Here is a 16,591-nt window from a genome sequence, read left to right as displayed (position 1 = left end):
TTCTGCAATTGGAGCTACTTTGGCTTCTGCTCTTATGTTCTCATTTCTTCATCTGACCCACAGTGTGCATCCTACCACCCATCTCAGGCACTTCAACTACATCACCTCTAGCTTCTACAGCTGCTCAGTCTTTACTATCCAGGTTTCTGTATCATACAGTAGCACTAGTCGCACTACTGTCTTTCACACCTTACTTTTCAGCTTCTTTGGCATTTGTCTGTCATCTATAACACCTGAGACTGTGCAGTCCGCTGCAGTCCCTCTGATTCTATCTCTGTCCTTCTCATTCAGACATCTTTTCTCCTCAACCACCTCTCCCAGGTACTTGAAGTTGTTAAGCTGTTGCACTTTTTCCCTTCTATCTCAGTTCTCAGTTTCTTCTGAACTCCACCATTTGCCACCATTGCAACTGTCTTATCTATACTCACTTTCATCCCATGTGCCTTCAGTTTTGATTTCCATTTCCCTATTCCCCTCTGTGAGACCAAACACTTTTATTTTATTTTTTATTTTACATTTGTTGACCGGGCTAGTCTAACTGGGTACATGTCCATTTTCAGTAGAGGCCCGGGGAGTTAAGCTCCTAGCTAGGACAATGAAATTAACACAATAACATCTAAGGATAAATGAGACAAATAAATCCTATTAACAGTACCTATTACAGGTTATCACAGTAAAATGTACAGTGCAGAATATAGGCATAACAAAGGATGCAAATACAATCTAAAATTTACAGTGCAGAATACAGACATAATGAAGGATGCTAATAAAATCAAGGTATTCTAGAGATAGTTAGTAAAATAGTTTAATAAGGAAGGAGTTGCTTTTAATGAGTAGATGGGGTAGGAAGAGCAAAGTATTTAGAGACACATAGACTAGTCAGGTTTAGAGCATGGGCATAACCAGTGAGTTTTGAGGAACACTTTCAATTTGTTTTTGAAACAGGATAGTGAGGGAAGTGTGGAGAGTTCATTTGGAAGGAGATTCCAGGCTTTTCCAACTATATTAGAAAAAAAGGAGTCACCAGCCTTGTTGTTTGTTTTAGTGGTATGTACTAGAATTTTCTGAGAAGACTTTAAGGATTCCAGGTTTTTATAGGGAGTGATTAGTGTGGAAAGAATAGGTGTTTTGGAAAGTTTGTAAAGAGTGTTGTGGGCTATAGTCAGTTGATGGAATTTAATGAGATTTTGTAGTTCCAGCCATCTTAGCTGCTTTAAATTAAGGCAGTGATGGGTTCTAAATGGGTTGCCTGTTGCAAATCTGGCAATGTTATTGTAGGACATTTCCAATTTGCTAAGATTATTTTTAGATAGGTTAGTAAAAATAGGTGAGGCATAAAGAAGAGAAGAGATTAGATGAGTGTGTGCTATTGTGGTTCAAGCTGAAGATAGAAAGGATTTTATCCTATAGAGAGAGCCTAGCTTTTTGTTGACAGTTTTTATAGTATTGGTAATATGGATATCAAAGTTCAGATTATTGTCTATGGTGACACCTAATAGTTTGGTGGTTGGTTCAGGGGATATAATAGTTTTATTGGTAGAGTTAACTGAGAAATCCAATGGGGGGGGGGGGCTTTCTTAGTAGGAGAGAAAAGGAGGAGTTTAGTCTTTTTGGGGTTTAGGAGAAGGCATCTATGTGTGAACCATTGCTAAACTGTGTTAAACACTTGTTGGGTAAAATAGAGAAGTTCAGAAGAGGAGGGGGCTGAGCATATCAGTGTAGAGTCATCCGCATATTGTATGCATGTAGCTTGGGGGATGGCTAGGTGAAGGTCATTGATGAACATGGAAAAAAGTAGAGGTCCAAGGATGGACCCTTGAGGGACACCGAGGTTGACGGGCAGGTGAGTAGAGAGAGACTTGTGCCAAAGTACGGCCTGTTGTCTTTTATCAAGGTAGGACTGGAACCACTTTATGGAAGATGTATCAAGAGACAGGGATTTCAGTATTATTTTTTTTTATTTTTTATTTATTTAATTTATTTAACATTTGTTGACCGGGAATGTCCGACTAGGTTCCACAGAGCCTGTTTTCAGCGGAGGACCAGGGAGAAATGCTCCAGATGCATGTCTTTGGAAATTATGATGAGAATTTGGTGATTTACCATGTCAAAAGCTTTAGACAGTCAATGAATAGAGCAGAAGAGAGTTTGTTAAGGTTGCGGTTGTTGTTAATACAGTCTGTGAAGGAAAGAAGGGCAGTAGTGGTGCTATGTGAGGGTCTAAAACCATGTTGACAGTTGGCTAGTAAGTTATTTTGTGTTAGATGGTGAAGTAATTGTCTGTGAATGCATTTCTCCATGATCTTTGCCAGAGGTGAGAGGAGGGCAATAGGGCGGTAATTGGAGAGTTCAGTGGATTGTCCTCCTTTGTGGAGGGGGATAATATGGGAAATTTTCCATAAACTGGGGATATAACTTTCAGTAATAGTTCTACTGATCAGGATAGAAATGAGATAGGCAATAGCTCTGGCAGATTGTTGTAGGAATTCAGCAGGTAGTTGGTCTGCTGAGGGGGAGCATGGTTTCAGTTTCTGTAGACAGGTTAGAATATATGATGTTCGGACAGGTTGAAAATGAAAAGTAGGGGGTTAGGTTGATTCATTGGAAGGTAGAGTGAAGTTGTTAGGTGATAGTTGACTATCTAGTGTTTGTATAGCATCAGTAAAAAAGGTATTAAAAGCATTAGCTATATTCATTGGAGTTTTGTGTTCAGTGTTTTGAGGGTTTGGAGTAGTGGACTGCCCTGGATGGAGTAGTTGGTTGATACTAGACCAAAATTTCTGTGGCTTGTTTTGACTAGCTTGTTGGGATTGGAGGTAGTAGTTTTTTTTTGTCAGATATGATAGCTTCATACTTAAGTCATATAGTTCATACTTAAGTCACTGGGTCCTTATACATAGCTTGCATCAATTCTATCAGTCTTTCTGGAACTTCATACCACTGCAGGATGCCCAAATCAGCTTTCTCCAACTCTGAGTGCGTGTTGAACTCTTCCTTATTGCTGGCGTCCTTTCAACTATCTGTCTCACTGCAAGCATCAGGTCATTTTTGCTGCATCCTGACCTGAATCCAATCTGCTTGACCCCATCTTATTTTCTACCACTCTGCATATTGATTTATCAATTACCCTCTCCAGAACTTTCATGCAATATGATAGCAGTTTGATACCTCTGTTCTGCCCACAGTTGTGAATGTCCCCTTGGTTGTTGAACACTGACACTAGTATACTTATTCTCTATTCTTCTGGGATGCAGCTTTCTCTCCACATGGAGCCATTTCTCCCCCATCTCACCCAGCATCTTTATCATATCTGGTGTGACCTCATCTGAGCCTGCTGCTTTCCCTGACTTCATTTTCTTTAGTGCTGTTTTTACTTCCTCTATGGTGGGCTCCTCCTCCTCTCTCATCATAGGCTGAGTCTGGGACAATACAGCTCCAGTGTAATTTTCTTCATTAAGAACCTTCTGGAAGTTCCTTCCATTTACCTTTGATATCCTGTAGACTGGTGAGCAGGTTGTTGCTGGCATTCCTTATAAAGGGTGTCTGACTCTCTTCTTTATCTTTCTGTCTTTTTCTTACAACCAGATATAGTTTCATTCTGCCATCTACAGACTTACTTTCCAGAAGGTGGGAGAGGGCCTTTAATGCCTCGTTCTTAGCTATTACAACGCCTTTGTTAGCTTCTTTGTTAGTCAACCAGTATTCTTTCCTAGCCTAGTCCATTTTTTTCTGCCTCCCACTCTTTCTTGCACTTCTTTCTTTTGATGACTTCCTGTACTTCTGCATTCCACCACCAGCTTTCCTTATGTCCCTTATTTCAACATCTGGCTCAACCACACATCTGTTCTATGGTCCTCACATATGCCATTCTTCATCTTCAGCTCCACCTATTTCTTTTTCTTCTTGAGGTGCTAGACCTCTGAGTAATTCCTTAAACTGTTGTCCTTTAACTCCAATCCACTTTCAGATCTTCAATCTGGTCTCTGTTGACCTTAGAGCCTTCTCAGACCACTGCTTGCAGTTAATTGTGGTAACCAGTGGTTTATAGGTTCATAGGTGTTTATTAAGCTAACAACCCGCAAGGGCCATTTTAAGCCTAGCCATGCATCCCAAATCTTTGACAAGTTCTGACACCCTTGAAAAGTGTAAGCAGAGGATTGGGAGATGAAACATTTACAAGCAGAGCCCTGGGAGATTAACCATTTACAGGCTGCCTATGTCCATTAGAGACATAGGTGCCAAACCAGGAATGAATCTCCATTTTCCCATCCAGTTGTCCAACTTTGAATTGGGTTAGGGAGGAACTCTTCTCCATTTAGATGGGGAAGACTGTTTTACTGAAGGTGACTTTGCAATCTATGCTTCTACCTCAGTGCCCTTTCCTTACTAGGAGGATGTCTACCTGAGTTGCATGTTGACTACTCTTGTATGTGATCTTGCTTCTCTTTCTAATCCATATTTTGGCTTTTATCAAGCCAGACAAAAAGCTAGAATAGCCTCTCCTTTATTCCTTTTGCCCTACTCACGTGGACCCAAGCAGCCTTCATATATTGTCCTGATATGTGCATTCAAGTCACCCATTATTAACACCAATTCATGTTGTCCTGCTTTGTCTATTAAAATCTGCAACTGCTGTCTAAATGCCTTCTTCTCCTCATTATCATAACCCTGCTGTGGGGCAAGACTGAGATTATGAATACTACCCTACCATTAGGCCGGATTCTAATTGCCATGAGTCTGCCACTAATTCTGATGACATCCCTCACTGCCTTCTGAAGCCTCTCCTTCACCACAATTCACACACTATTCCTAACCTGTGCTCCTCCTGAGTAGTACTCTGCGGATCCCAAGCCAAGTGGCTTTGCTTCACTGCCCTTCCATCTTGTCTTTGGGATACACAGGATGTCTAGTCTCCTCCTTACCATCATATCATCCACTTCTAAGCTGTCTCCTGTCAGTGAACCTACATTGAAGCAATATGGAGGGCACACACTAGTAAATAGATGTAGGGGCACATGCACCCCTCACACAGTTAGTCCCTGGTGTAGGTCAGAGTATGCCTGTCCCTCAACTCACTTATCACTGGCAAATAGCCATGCCCATATGGTGACATTAGTCTACACAAGCAAATCACCTGGTGCCCTATTTTACACTATCAAGTGGTGGCTAGCTCTGTCTTAGCACATTTTCCTATCATGAGGATACTGTCCACCACAGCAGATACCAAAAGGGTTTGGTTTATGCAACACTTCCCCCTAAAGGGGACTATGTAGAGTCTGTGCTGCTGCCCATGGCTACATTCTTTGGTGAGTTTTAGATTGAAACACTCAACATTTTTCAGAGATGAGAGAAATCCACAGAAACACAAGGGAGAACATGCAAACTCCAAAACAGGCATTGGACAGAGATCAGGATAGAATCTAGCACCTTTTGCATGAAAGGAAAACACCTTAACCGTTATGTAACTGCAATACAGACACTATTGCTATAACAGATTAAGAGGCATCCTATTAGTGTTATCCAACATACCTGTTTATTGTAATTTGTTTAAAGGTATATCACAACAAAGATTACTAAGAATCTTAAAAAAGAACTAAGAGAACATGGGTATATTTTAACAGCACCAGATAATTATGTTTTTTCTCTTTCAATGCCACATGAGGAAGTATATATCTGGCCTCCACAATGGAGTATTCAAAAAAATGTAGATGCCTGACATGACTGTTTAATGAGCTTTCAACAGCCAAAATTATTATTAGGGTAAGGACATACTAAAGGCATCATTATTATATCCTACAGCATAAAAATCATGAAGAGTTGTGATCTTGGTAAGCAGATGTTAGGTAGCATATCCATGAATGGTAAAGAAATTGTGGATAGTGTCCTACCTTTGTTCCTGTTTTATTTATGGGACAGTCAAGTATTTGTCATGGTCAGCTCAGGGAATATGTGCAAGGATCTCATGGTATTTGCAAATTGTCATGTCCCTGTGTGTAACCTTACCATTTTCTGCATAGGTATGATAATGTACTCACAGAAGACACATATGTTCCTGCTGCCCGATACTCAGCTAAGTAAACATATTTTTTCCACTGTCGCTTGGAGCTCTTGATAATGCACATCAGCTTACTCCTGATATATTTTTATGTGCCTTTTCTCTTTCTGTATTTACAAAGCATGACAATATTCATGCAATTTTCCACAGGGAATGGGTGAGGCTTTGGGCCAGCCATAATTAATTCCATACAACAGGGGTATATTTAAATATATTTAGCCTCACATAGATATGATGTACATATAACCAATTTCTCTCTGTGTCTCTATTGCAAGTCTGAACTATAGATTTCCTGTGCAGGCAGCTACACCATGTTCCACCCCTGCCAAGGCTGAAGCTGAGGAGGGAGATGGTTATGTGACTAAGAGTGCATCACCAATGGAGCTTCTCCAGTCCATGATGGCAGGTCCAGCTGTACTGCCTGGCATTGCCTAGAAACATTGGTGGAGGCTGCAATTGGTAGAGCAGTGGGGAGACAGATGTTTCATACAAAAAGTTTTCTGGGGCAAATTTTGAATTACTTCACCTAGCCCTAATCTGATTTTAAGAAGGTAAACTTATGTGATAAAATCCCCCATTTCTAACTTTAACATCAAAAGTGTTGCTTAAATGGTAAGCAAGTTCTAAGGCATGACAATGAGACCAAGGTATCTTAAGCACTGGATCAAGTGGAAGTGACTTATAGTTTAAAAAAGCTCTAGTGAAGTCTAAAACACTGCTTTTCACAAATTCCTGATTTCAGAGACTATGTCCTGAGAACATCTATTAGAAATGTTCTGTAATTTGGATGGTTGATATGCAGTTTAGGTGCTAGCAGGCTACATTTATTTAGTTAGTCCAGTATTTATAGATCCATCTATTGCCCTATTAATTCTGTGAGGCCTAGGCGATACTTAACAAGCATGAACGCTGAGAGAAAAAAAGGCATTGGGTATCTGGTCTAGTGATGTTCAGGACTTCCTTCTTTATCAAGGTAAGAGTGGAGAAAGGAAATATGTTGTTCAGGAATTAAGAGGGAGAATTTTAGGAAACTGGAGAGTAACATGTCACATCTAATGCTATCATGCTTGGGCACAGCCTCAGACTGCATTTTGACCTACTAGTGGGACATTGTAAAGAATAAGTATAAAAAATAATTGTGTCTAAGATATGTTTTTGAAGCTAAATAATTGAGTCCTTGTGTACATTGATGGTTTCCCATATTTATCCCTCACGAGGTTGACCTAGTTGAGCAGAACAGTGGCAGGGTCATTTTTGAACTAAGGAAAATGCCTTAGCCTCCATGCCATTTTGTTAACATCACCTCAGACTTCAAAACCCAGGAATCTCTGACAAATCCCTGTCTCTCTCCAGTGCCATCACACAGTGGTCCATACCTCAGAAACATCCCATCAATGGATGGATCTTGCAACTGCAACACTTACGGAACCAGTCATGCCAAGCAAGGATGCAAAACTTTGTAAGAAACTTCCTTTGGTGGTGCTTAACAAATGTTATGTTTATTTTTTTCCTAGGTAGAGGGTTTGCACTCACAACTTACCTTTATTCTAATGACACCTGTCACTAATGGAAATATCCTTATATTGCTTAACATCCTGTGCAATATCTCTAATCCTAAGAAGTTTCTTAAGGTCTTGAAGGAGCTCTGCCACCTAAACCTGTTAAAATGTGCTTACTTTTCTCCATGACAAATATGTCTTGGAGCCTTTTCAAGACAGCTTGAACAAAGGCCATGTACCAAACAACATTCATTTCAATATATTGAAGACATTTGACAAGTAAGGCCATGGCTCCATCAGTGTATTTTTGATGTTTTACTGTGTTGGATGGGGTGTTGACCCTTTTCTATGACAAGAAGAATGTGATGGTGGAATAATCTTGGATGTTTACAATGTGGACTAGAACAAGAATATTTAGTCACTCTTACAACTGAGGGTGAGGTTAATCTAGTAAAAAATAGATTCTACAGGTTCACTGACCAGTTCACTGATCAGCTGGTAGAAATTAAGGTGAAGTTTCTCAATTATTTTAATTAGAAAAGAGCCTCCTTTACTCATAAACTTAAAGATAAAATCTTTAAGATGGTGGGAATATATTTTCTGGTAGGTTGTGAGACATCATTTTTCCTTCCTTTGCAGATTAATTTGGTTAAACATGACAAGATTGCCAGGCACCCAGTATTACTGCTGCATAGGTTAAAACAGCACTGTAGATCATGCCTGCTCAACTTGGTCAACTTCTTTGAGTCAATCACCAGAGCTGTGGATGAAGGCAAGGTGGTTCATACAGCCTACCTTGATCTGGTCAAGGCCTTTGACACCATTCCCGACTCAGGAATCACAGAAAAACTCACTAAGCTAGGCATCAACCCCTATATCACTAGGTGGGTTGCAAATTGGCTCACAGGTAGAACCCACAGTGTGAAAGTAGTTGACTCCAAGTCAGACTGCCGAACAGTCACGAGTGGAGTCCCACAGGGTTCGGTCCTGGGCCCTCTCTTGTTTGGTATCTACTTCTCTGAAGTCCATGCCAACATGAAGGGACTCTAGCTGACAAAGTTCGCAGATGATTGCAAGTTGGGAGCTATTATTAATTCCCCAAGTGATGTTGACATCCTACAGAAAGTCCTTACTGACACCAACGACTGGTGTCAGAACCATGGCCTTAAGCTCAATGCAAAAAATGTGTCATCATCCCCTTTGGAAAATACCCAGTTCCCATGAATTACCACATTGATGGTAGTCCACTGCACAGAAGGCATTACAAGAGATCTGGGAACTCAGGTTGACAGCAACCTCTCTTTTGACCACCACATTGCCACAGTGGTCAGAACGTCCTTCTGTGTGGCACATCTCATTACTAAGGGTTTTGCATCCAGGAAGAAAGAGGTCATTGTCTCCCTCTACTCTTCCCTCATTAGGCCAATCATTGTGTACAATGCCTCACTTGGCATGTACCTCACTAAACACCTGCAACAACTGGAGAAGCCACAAAAGTACCTCACAAAAAGGATCCTAGGCCTTAAAGATTTGTCTTATATGGACAGAGTAAAAAAACTCCAACTATTCTCTGTCTCATCTCGCGTACTTAGAGGCGATCTCTGCTTGACTTACAAACCCATGTCTGACCCAGCTCTGTTAGAAATGCTACATCTAAAGAAATCCCAATCCCTCCTCACCACACACTCTAGAGACCTCAAACTCATTACCACAATCAATAGAACATGCTGGAGAGACAGGTTCATAACCCAGAGACTGTCCATGCTACGGAATAGACTTCCCATACATGTCAAGCAGAGCACCTCACTGGCCCTCTTCAAGACAAATCTTGATGAGTGGATGGGAAATAGAAAATTCACCCCAGGGATCACTCCAGTGACTTTACTCAACAGAAGCACTGGGAACTAAGGTCAGGTGGCATGATGCCAGGGTAATCTTATGGGCTAGGGTTGTAAAGTCTCCAGGGCCATTAGTCTAGTACACACCTATGAACCTAAGACAAACAAGGTGGTTGACAATGTCAGCTAGCCAATCAAGGAAATTAGCAACATGGACGTTTTCGTTTGCTGTCCTTCAAGAAGGCTGTCTTTATCGTTAATGCCAACATTACCCAGCTTTATCATTATTTTTAAATCATTCAGCTTCTGATATGTTGGTACCCTGCCTTTCATGAGAGAGTAATTTGGGCTTTGTATGACTTTTTTCTTCAAGTGTTACCGGCACTTTACAAATGAATGTCAAAGGCATTTAAAAGGCCAGTTTTGAGACTAGATTGCATGGTCTTTGATTGCTCTCATTTACCTTGATTTTGGTGGGCCCCTTATGTAGGGGCCTGTATACAAAAACTCTCATTTGAAGTCAGTATATGATTCAGAACTGCCTAAGTGTAAGATGGTGATACTGTAGGAATTCTCATTAATCTATTTTAATATGGAGCATGCTGGATGGGTTTTGAAAGTTCATATTGTGACAGCAACCAAACTTTCTTTTTTCCTTCCTTGATGACCACTAGCCTCATTCACTGACTACCCCCTCCCATTCCAATAGCTGCAGCAGTGGCAATGATGGCAGCTGACTGATAGAAGGCCATTATTAATTTGACCATAACTCTATCTCTACAATAATGGACCAGTAGCGTACCTAGAATATTTGACACCCAGAGGAGAAAAATGTTTTACCATCCCCTCCTCAGAGATTATTTTCTAATACCGCCTCCTCTATGAAAATTGTTTTTAGTATATAATCGTGAAGTGAAACTAAATAATGTCCAACAAGGAGCAAGCTAGAAGCTGTGATCAAATCCCCAAAAGGAAGAGATCAAGATGAAGTAAACTTAGGGACATTCTGAAAAATCAGGAACAGCAGTAAAGACTGCAGTATATTTCAAGCAAATGCACACTAGTTATGTAAAGGCAGACTATAATCTAAGCAAACAATGAGTGTAACTTGCAGACCAAAAATATTAGGCAAATACAAGAGCATTCTATAAAACTGAGGACAGTTTCAAATGTGTTTCAAACAATATTCCAATTTATTTCACACAAATGCATACTAGCCATTAATGGATGACTTAAAACTGAGCACCGGTTATTAAATCAGCAGCACAGCCAGCCACACCCCTCCCAAGAGAAAAAGAAAAGCATGAATATTCCAATTTATTTTTCACAAATGCACACTAGCTAGCCCTTAATACCAGACTTTAAGCTGAGAAAATGCTGAGGATAAAATACAAACCAGGAAATAAACAGGAAGATTGAACAACCCAAGAAAAAACAATGCTGCTGTCGTAAAACAATGTGCAGACTTGTAGAGACTCATAGAAGAAATACTTTATTCAAACCAAACAGCTAAGAACTTTCATCCTATTTTTACAAGAACTTCATTAGAACTGACCTTAACACAAACGATAAATTCTTTAAATAAAAAAGATAACAACAGTCATGTGCTGGAAAATCACCAATGAATGGCAGCAAACTAAATTAGATCAATTAGCAACTTAAAAAGTTTAACTTAAGAACTGAACTAATTGAAACAGCCTCATTAAGCCCAGGTATAGTTGTTGCATCTAATTTAAGTTGCCGTTCTAACTCTCTTTTAAACAAATGTGTATCAGTAACAAAACTTCTGTCATCTTTTAAAACCTGATCAACAACTAACAATTTAAAACAATGATCTGGGTTTGTGTTAATATGCCTATATAAGGCATTCATTATTTCCTTGTTCCTTATATCAAGCAGATGCTCAGAGAGTTTTAAAATCTCTTTCTGTCACCCCCACATAAAAAGGGTCTATATTATGTACTCAAACAACCACAGTGTCAGCTAACCTTTAATTGATACATGTGTGTTGAAACTGCACTTCAGTACACAGCCAAATCATCGATTTCTTTCCAGGGGAAAGAAATCGGTAGGCCACCTAAGCACAACACATTATAACAAACACTATGAAGTGACACCCCCTAACTAAATATACTAACTCTGAAATCGCACTACAGTCAGGAAAAGGGCAGATTTAAAAGAACGACCAACTGACTTCTTTCCCTTGGAAAGAAATTGATGATTTGGCCATTCGCTGACGTGCAGGTTTGAGGCATATGTGTCGATTAAAGGTTAGTTGACATTCTGGTTGTTCGACTAGGTAACATAGACCCCATACAAAGCAGGACAGAATTCACACAGTGCTAAATATATGATTCTCCTGCTTAAACGATTGTAAAAAAAAAATTATAAATAAAATTTGATTGTTAACTTGAACCTGATTTACTTTTTTAATATGTGGGCAGGAAGAACAAAAACTGTACTATACATGCCTATGCAGAGATCCACAGTTTGTGTGAGGCAATAAAAATGAGTTAAATATTTGTTAGAAACAAACAGCTCTCTTTCATTTAAGTTTTGTGGATTAGGAAGATAGTCCTTTTGTATTAATATTAATGAAATTTAGTTTCATTTTATCAATTTATTATATTTATCCTCATTGAAATTGCTTGCACGTTGTTTGTTTTATGTATTTTGTGAAAAAAGAAAATTGCTTCTCAGACCTTCATAATTTCAGTGGAAGAAGAAGTACATTAGGAAAAAGTGTAACTGAGAAAAGCATGCAGAGATAATACTTCTTAATAAGAAAAGCTTGTTACAGATTTTAAAAAGAACCCTAAACAGCTGTCATCCAGCATTTAATCAACATTTGAAAAAGAGGAAATCTGCCCTTCCCCCTTAAAAGTGCAATTTTTTTAAGAAATCAGGAAGAATAGAACAAATGCATGAAGGGCTGCCTTGGAACATTTTACTTTTTCTAAGAATCTGCCAATTATAATGTTCAGCTGATTGCAAAAAACTAAAGTATGCTGCCACAATTATGTAGAACAGAACCATACAAGTGCATCCAAGAAATTCAAAGAAATTCAATTGAATTTGTAAAGCAGCTAAAGATGGATGTGTTTATCTATGACCCCAGGTATCAGCAGCTTATCCTTGAAGCTGTTTTAGCACTGGTGATATTTTCTAAGTAAAACTGCGTGAACAATATATTAAGTATTGAATTAAGACATACAATGAAAAAAAACAATAAAGGCAGTGCTGCATGAGCAGAAAATGTGGGTTATAAGTCAAGCATTTTCAGTCTGTTTCTTCAAAGTCCTCTGAGATAATGCAACACTATCTCAAGTAATATTTCTCACAATAAACCTCGGGAAAAATATAATAGAACACAATTTTGATTCTCGCAATATAACATTTTTTTGGAGGATGCATTATACCTCACCCCGGCCCCTCACCCTTGCAGAACAACCCACAGTTTCACAACTATGTAAATTCTACTCCATGAACACAGCATGGCAGAAAAAGCAAATGTTTGTGTTTTAATAATCACAGTTTGCAATGTTTTTTTTGTGGTCTGAGCTTATGGGTTAATAGAAGCATCTGCCTTTATAATCCAGATGATTCAAAGCACAAAACCTGGTTGGAAATAATGTAAGTCAATGAAATCTGTGCAACAAATTTCCAAGTGTTTTTTTTTGTTTAATTATATTATAGACAACTGTATGTTACTTTGCACATTTGTCTCACTATGTGGGAGGTTTTCATTATTTTTTAGAAGACGTTTACGTCACTGATGGTACTTCAAGCAATAAGAGCTGAATATGTGTCTGCATGTGTTTGCTTATGCATGCATGCATGTGTGAGTGCATACATACTTGCATGTCTGCATATGTGCATGCACATATGTGTCTTGTCTGTGTGTGATACAGACACACACACACACACACACACACACACATGCGGTAATAATTATTTCACTTAGAAAATTCTCTTCACAGTTGTGTTGTTTGTGAAAACAGATAATCAGCTATATTCTGTACAATTTATAATAGTTAGAAATTATATTTTTAACCTGAATTTTATTACCCCATAAAAGAAAAACAAGGTCATGTGACCTTTTCAAATTAGAATACGTTAATATTTGGAATGTAATAGATGTACTGCACAAAGAATAAAATCATTAATGATATTTTTTTCTAATTACTCTTAAAACAGTGGAATATTATGCTGCTTTAAGAACAAATTTTTGCCCTTGACTTTTCATACTCTGGTTCCTTGAATCATACTTATACAATGCTTAGCATGTAAGGTGGTTGTGGTGGTGCAGAGGTTAGCATTGTCACCTCACAGCAAAATGTTTTCTGGTTTGATTCTCAGCTGGGGTACCTTCTGTGTGTAGTCTGCATGTCCTTCTTGCAGTCATGTGGGTTTCCTTTGGGTGCTCTGGTTTCTTCCCACATTCCAAATACATGCAGTAGGTGGATTGGACACTCTAAATTGGTCCTAGGTGAGAGTGTGTGTGTGAGTGAGTGGTACGAATGAACTACTACAGTAGGACTAGCCACCTGACAGTGTAAACCTTGACTCAAGATGATTATCACTGCTGAAGTGACACCCTGACCCCATGTGCAAAATGGGAAAAGCGGTTTGAGGATGGGTGACTGTCCAGTAACACCAATAGAGAAGGTTCAGAAGCAATGAACATGAGCTACATTTGAGGTGTCTATCTCTTATGTTAGCAAAAGAAAACACATGCTGTATCACTGCTTATTGGCTTCATATGGTAGTTGTAAATGTGATATGCATGTGTAGACTTATCAGTGCAGGGACTCTTGGTGGGTCGACAATGAGGGTGATTACAGAGGGGTTAAGATGGCAGGCAGGGTGTAAGTTAGGAGGAAGTGAGGTAGGGGATGTAGTGTGGGGGTAGTATGGAGAGGGGTTTTATAAAAGTTTTGGATGGAAGGAGGGTGGCCTTTTTGCTGTCGTTTAATGAGACAGAAGTCTACCTTACACTCTAGTGACCAGACGTTTTGGCTATTCAGGTAGTTTTATTGGTGACTGATGGTGAGTAGGTGGTACTGTTTGGGAGGGGGAGGTGGTATTCCTAACGTACAGTAAGTATTATATTTTTGTTGTCTTCCCTGGTAGGTAGTTTGTTACATGATAAGATTGTAGCAAAGTGTGTGTATGGGGGGCTCACAGGGAGTAGCATTGATTGGGTATTCAATCCTCTTGTCGGTTTAGCATGGCAAGGAGTGGGCCATGGCCATGAACTGCAGTCCATGTGGTTCAGTGTGTCTTGTGCTTGGAGTGTGTGGTTGTACAGTAGGGGATTGCTAGTTTCAGGGAAGAGAAGGCACAGAAGTGTTCCTCATTGCTATTAGATTGGCTAGCTGCTAATCATTAAGTGGAACTGCTGCTGTTTCCATTTAGCTGTGGTGGTTGCTCTGTGTTGCTCATGTGGATGAGTGTTCATTGCTCACGTGGATGAGTGTTTATTTAAAAAAAAAGAAACAGGACTACTGCAGGGTCTGATGTTAAGCCAGATTGACTTTGGACAGGCAAACATCACAGCATCCATTTTTCTTTGGACTACATGCATCATGTACATGTAATGGTCTAGGATGCCAGCTTGACCTGATGGTGATGCATCTCAGTGGCACACATTTTGAAGTATAATCAGATTTCTTCTCATATTGCCATCTGTTCTATATAAAATTTGGGGATTTTGGGCAAATTATTGAGTACTGAAGTCACTAAATAATTTTGCTCATTTGAGTTTCACATGTCATATTCATGGGGTAAATGCACACTAATACAAAAAGTGTATTCTAGGATCTTATTAAGTTTACAAAGGCAATAGGTGAAATTTGTCTCCATTTTAGGTACTTGCCATCACTGGTTGCCACTGCATACTGCATAATAAATAAAAACTCCACAATAATACATGCACAAGGGCAGGGAACACAAATGAGATTCATTGTATCCAGTGCTTTTTTGGGGGCATTTTCTACCTAATGTGCCCAATGGTTGAAGGGGGGGTCCATACAGTAAGGTGAGGTTGGGGTTTATTCTATGGCTTTACAGTGGGAGTAGCAGCTGTAGGAAGAGTTTGGCATAGTGTTGGCAATGACAGGCTGGGAACTTGATGGTACAGAGTTTGAGCTTTGCTTAGGGATGTAATGTAAGGTAAGTGTATAAAGTTATTATACAGGGTCATTATGCAATGCTCTCCTCAGCTTTACTGATGTTAATAACTACCAGGTTGGCATGGTTGTACTAGGTGCACTGGGGGCAAACGCTGTGCTAATACCAGTCTGAGCCACAGAGTGTTTTCAGCAGCTAGGGATTCACACACACACACACACACACACACACACAAGTTTTGGGTATATGTATAAAAGAATAAATATGAAGGTGTTTGCTTAGTCCATGTTTAACAGATCCTCTGTTTCTTCACAGGATTGTGGATGTAGCAGCACTAAAGGATCACTGGGCCACCATTTTCACCCAAGCCAAGGCACATTTCTAGGAGGTAGCAGCTGAGAAAAACCCAGATGTGAGTTGGAGTGATGGTCCATCAGTGGATGCAGGCCAAAGGTGCAGAACATGGATGAAGAAGAGGGCAGAACAGTTGGAATTCGAGGAGTTGACCAGGCAGAGGGGTGTGAGATTCTATACTTTGCAACCCATTGAGATCACATTTCCATCAACTCCTGGAGATAATTATTTTTCCACTATGTTGTTGGGTCAGGGAGAGATGGAGGCTGATGCAGATGTAAGGTTAACAGGATTTTTAAAAATGTGACTGTTGAGGATGGGGCTTGTCTTCAGGAATTGTAAGTGACTAAGTCAGGTGTGCATGCAGCTCTAGCAAGACTGCTAGGGGAGGTATCTGGCTGATCCATCAGCATCTGGCACAAGTTCAACTTTGCCTTTGCTGGGGCTGACGATTGTGTTGCCTGGTGTAGCTCAGTTTGTGCCAAAGCCATCTCAGCAGGCACTGGGAAAGCAATGCTGATCCAGGACAAGCTGCCAAAATAGCTGAGACTGATTCTGACACAACACATATCACTGTTAGCAAAGGAAAACATTTGGAGAGGGGACTATGGCAATGTCTTTGAGATGCTGGAGCTGGATGGTTCCCAAAAGCTAACTGTGGCTGAGGTTCCAGGGGCTAAGGATCTAGTAGTGGTGCTAACCTCTCCGGGCAA

At 39.8% G+C, this 16,591-nt stretch overlaps 1 protein-coding gene across 1 annotated transcript in view; it reads right to left on the bottom strand.

Moving 5' to 3' along the window:
- The window catches only part of MCHR2 (melanin concentrating hormone receptor 2), a 2,243,283-nt gene that overhangs the window by 309,921 nt on the left and 1,916,771 nt on the right, over positions 1-16,591 (bottom strand). The gene's annotated exons all lie outside the window — the stretch shown is intronic.

Source organism: Protopterus annectens, chromosome 1.part0 (genome assembly GCF_019279795.1).
Source record: "Protopterus annectens isolate FY-2018-M chromosome 1.part0, PAN1.0, whole genome shotgun sequence".
In the NCBI taxonomy this organism is placed as follows: Eukaryota; Metazoa; Chordata; order Ceratodontiformes; family Protopteridae; genus Protopterus; species Protopterus annectens.
This window is presented reverse-complemented; position numbering and strand designations above follow the sequence as displayed.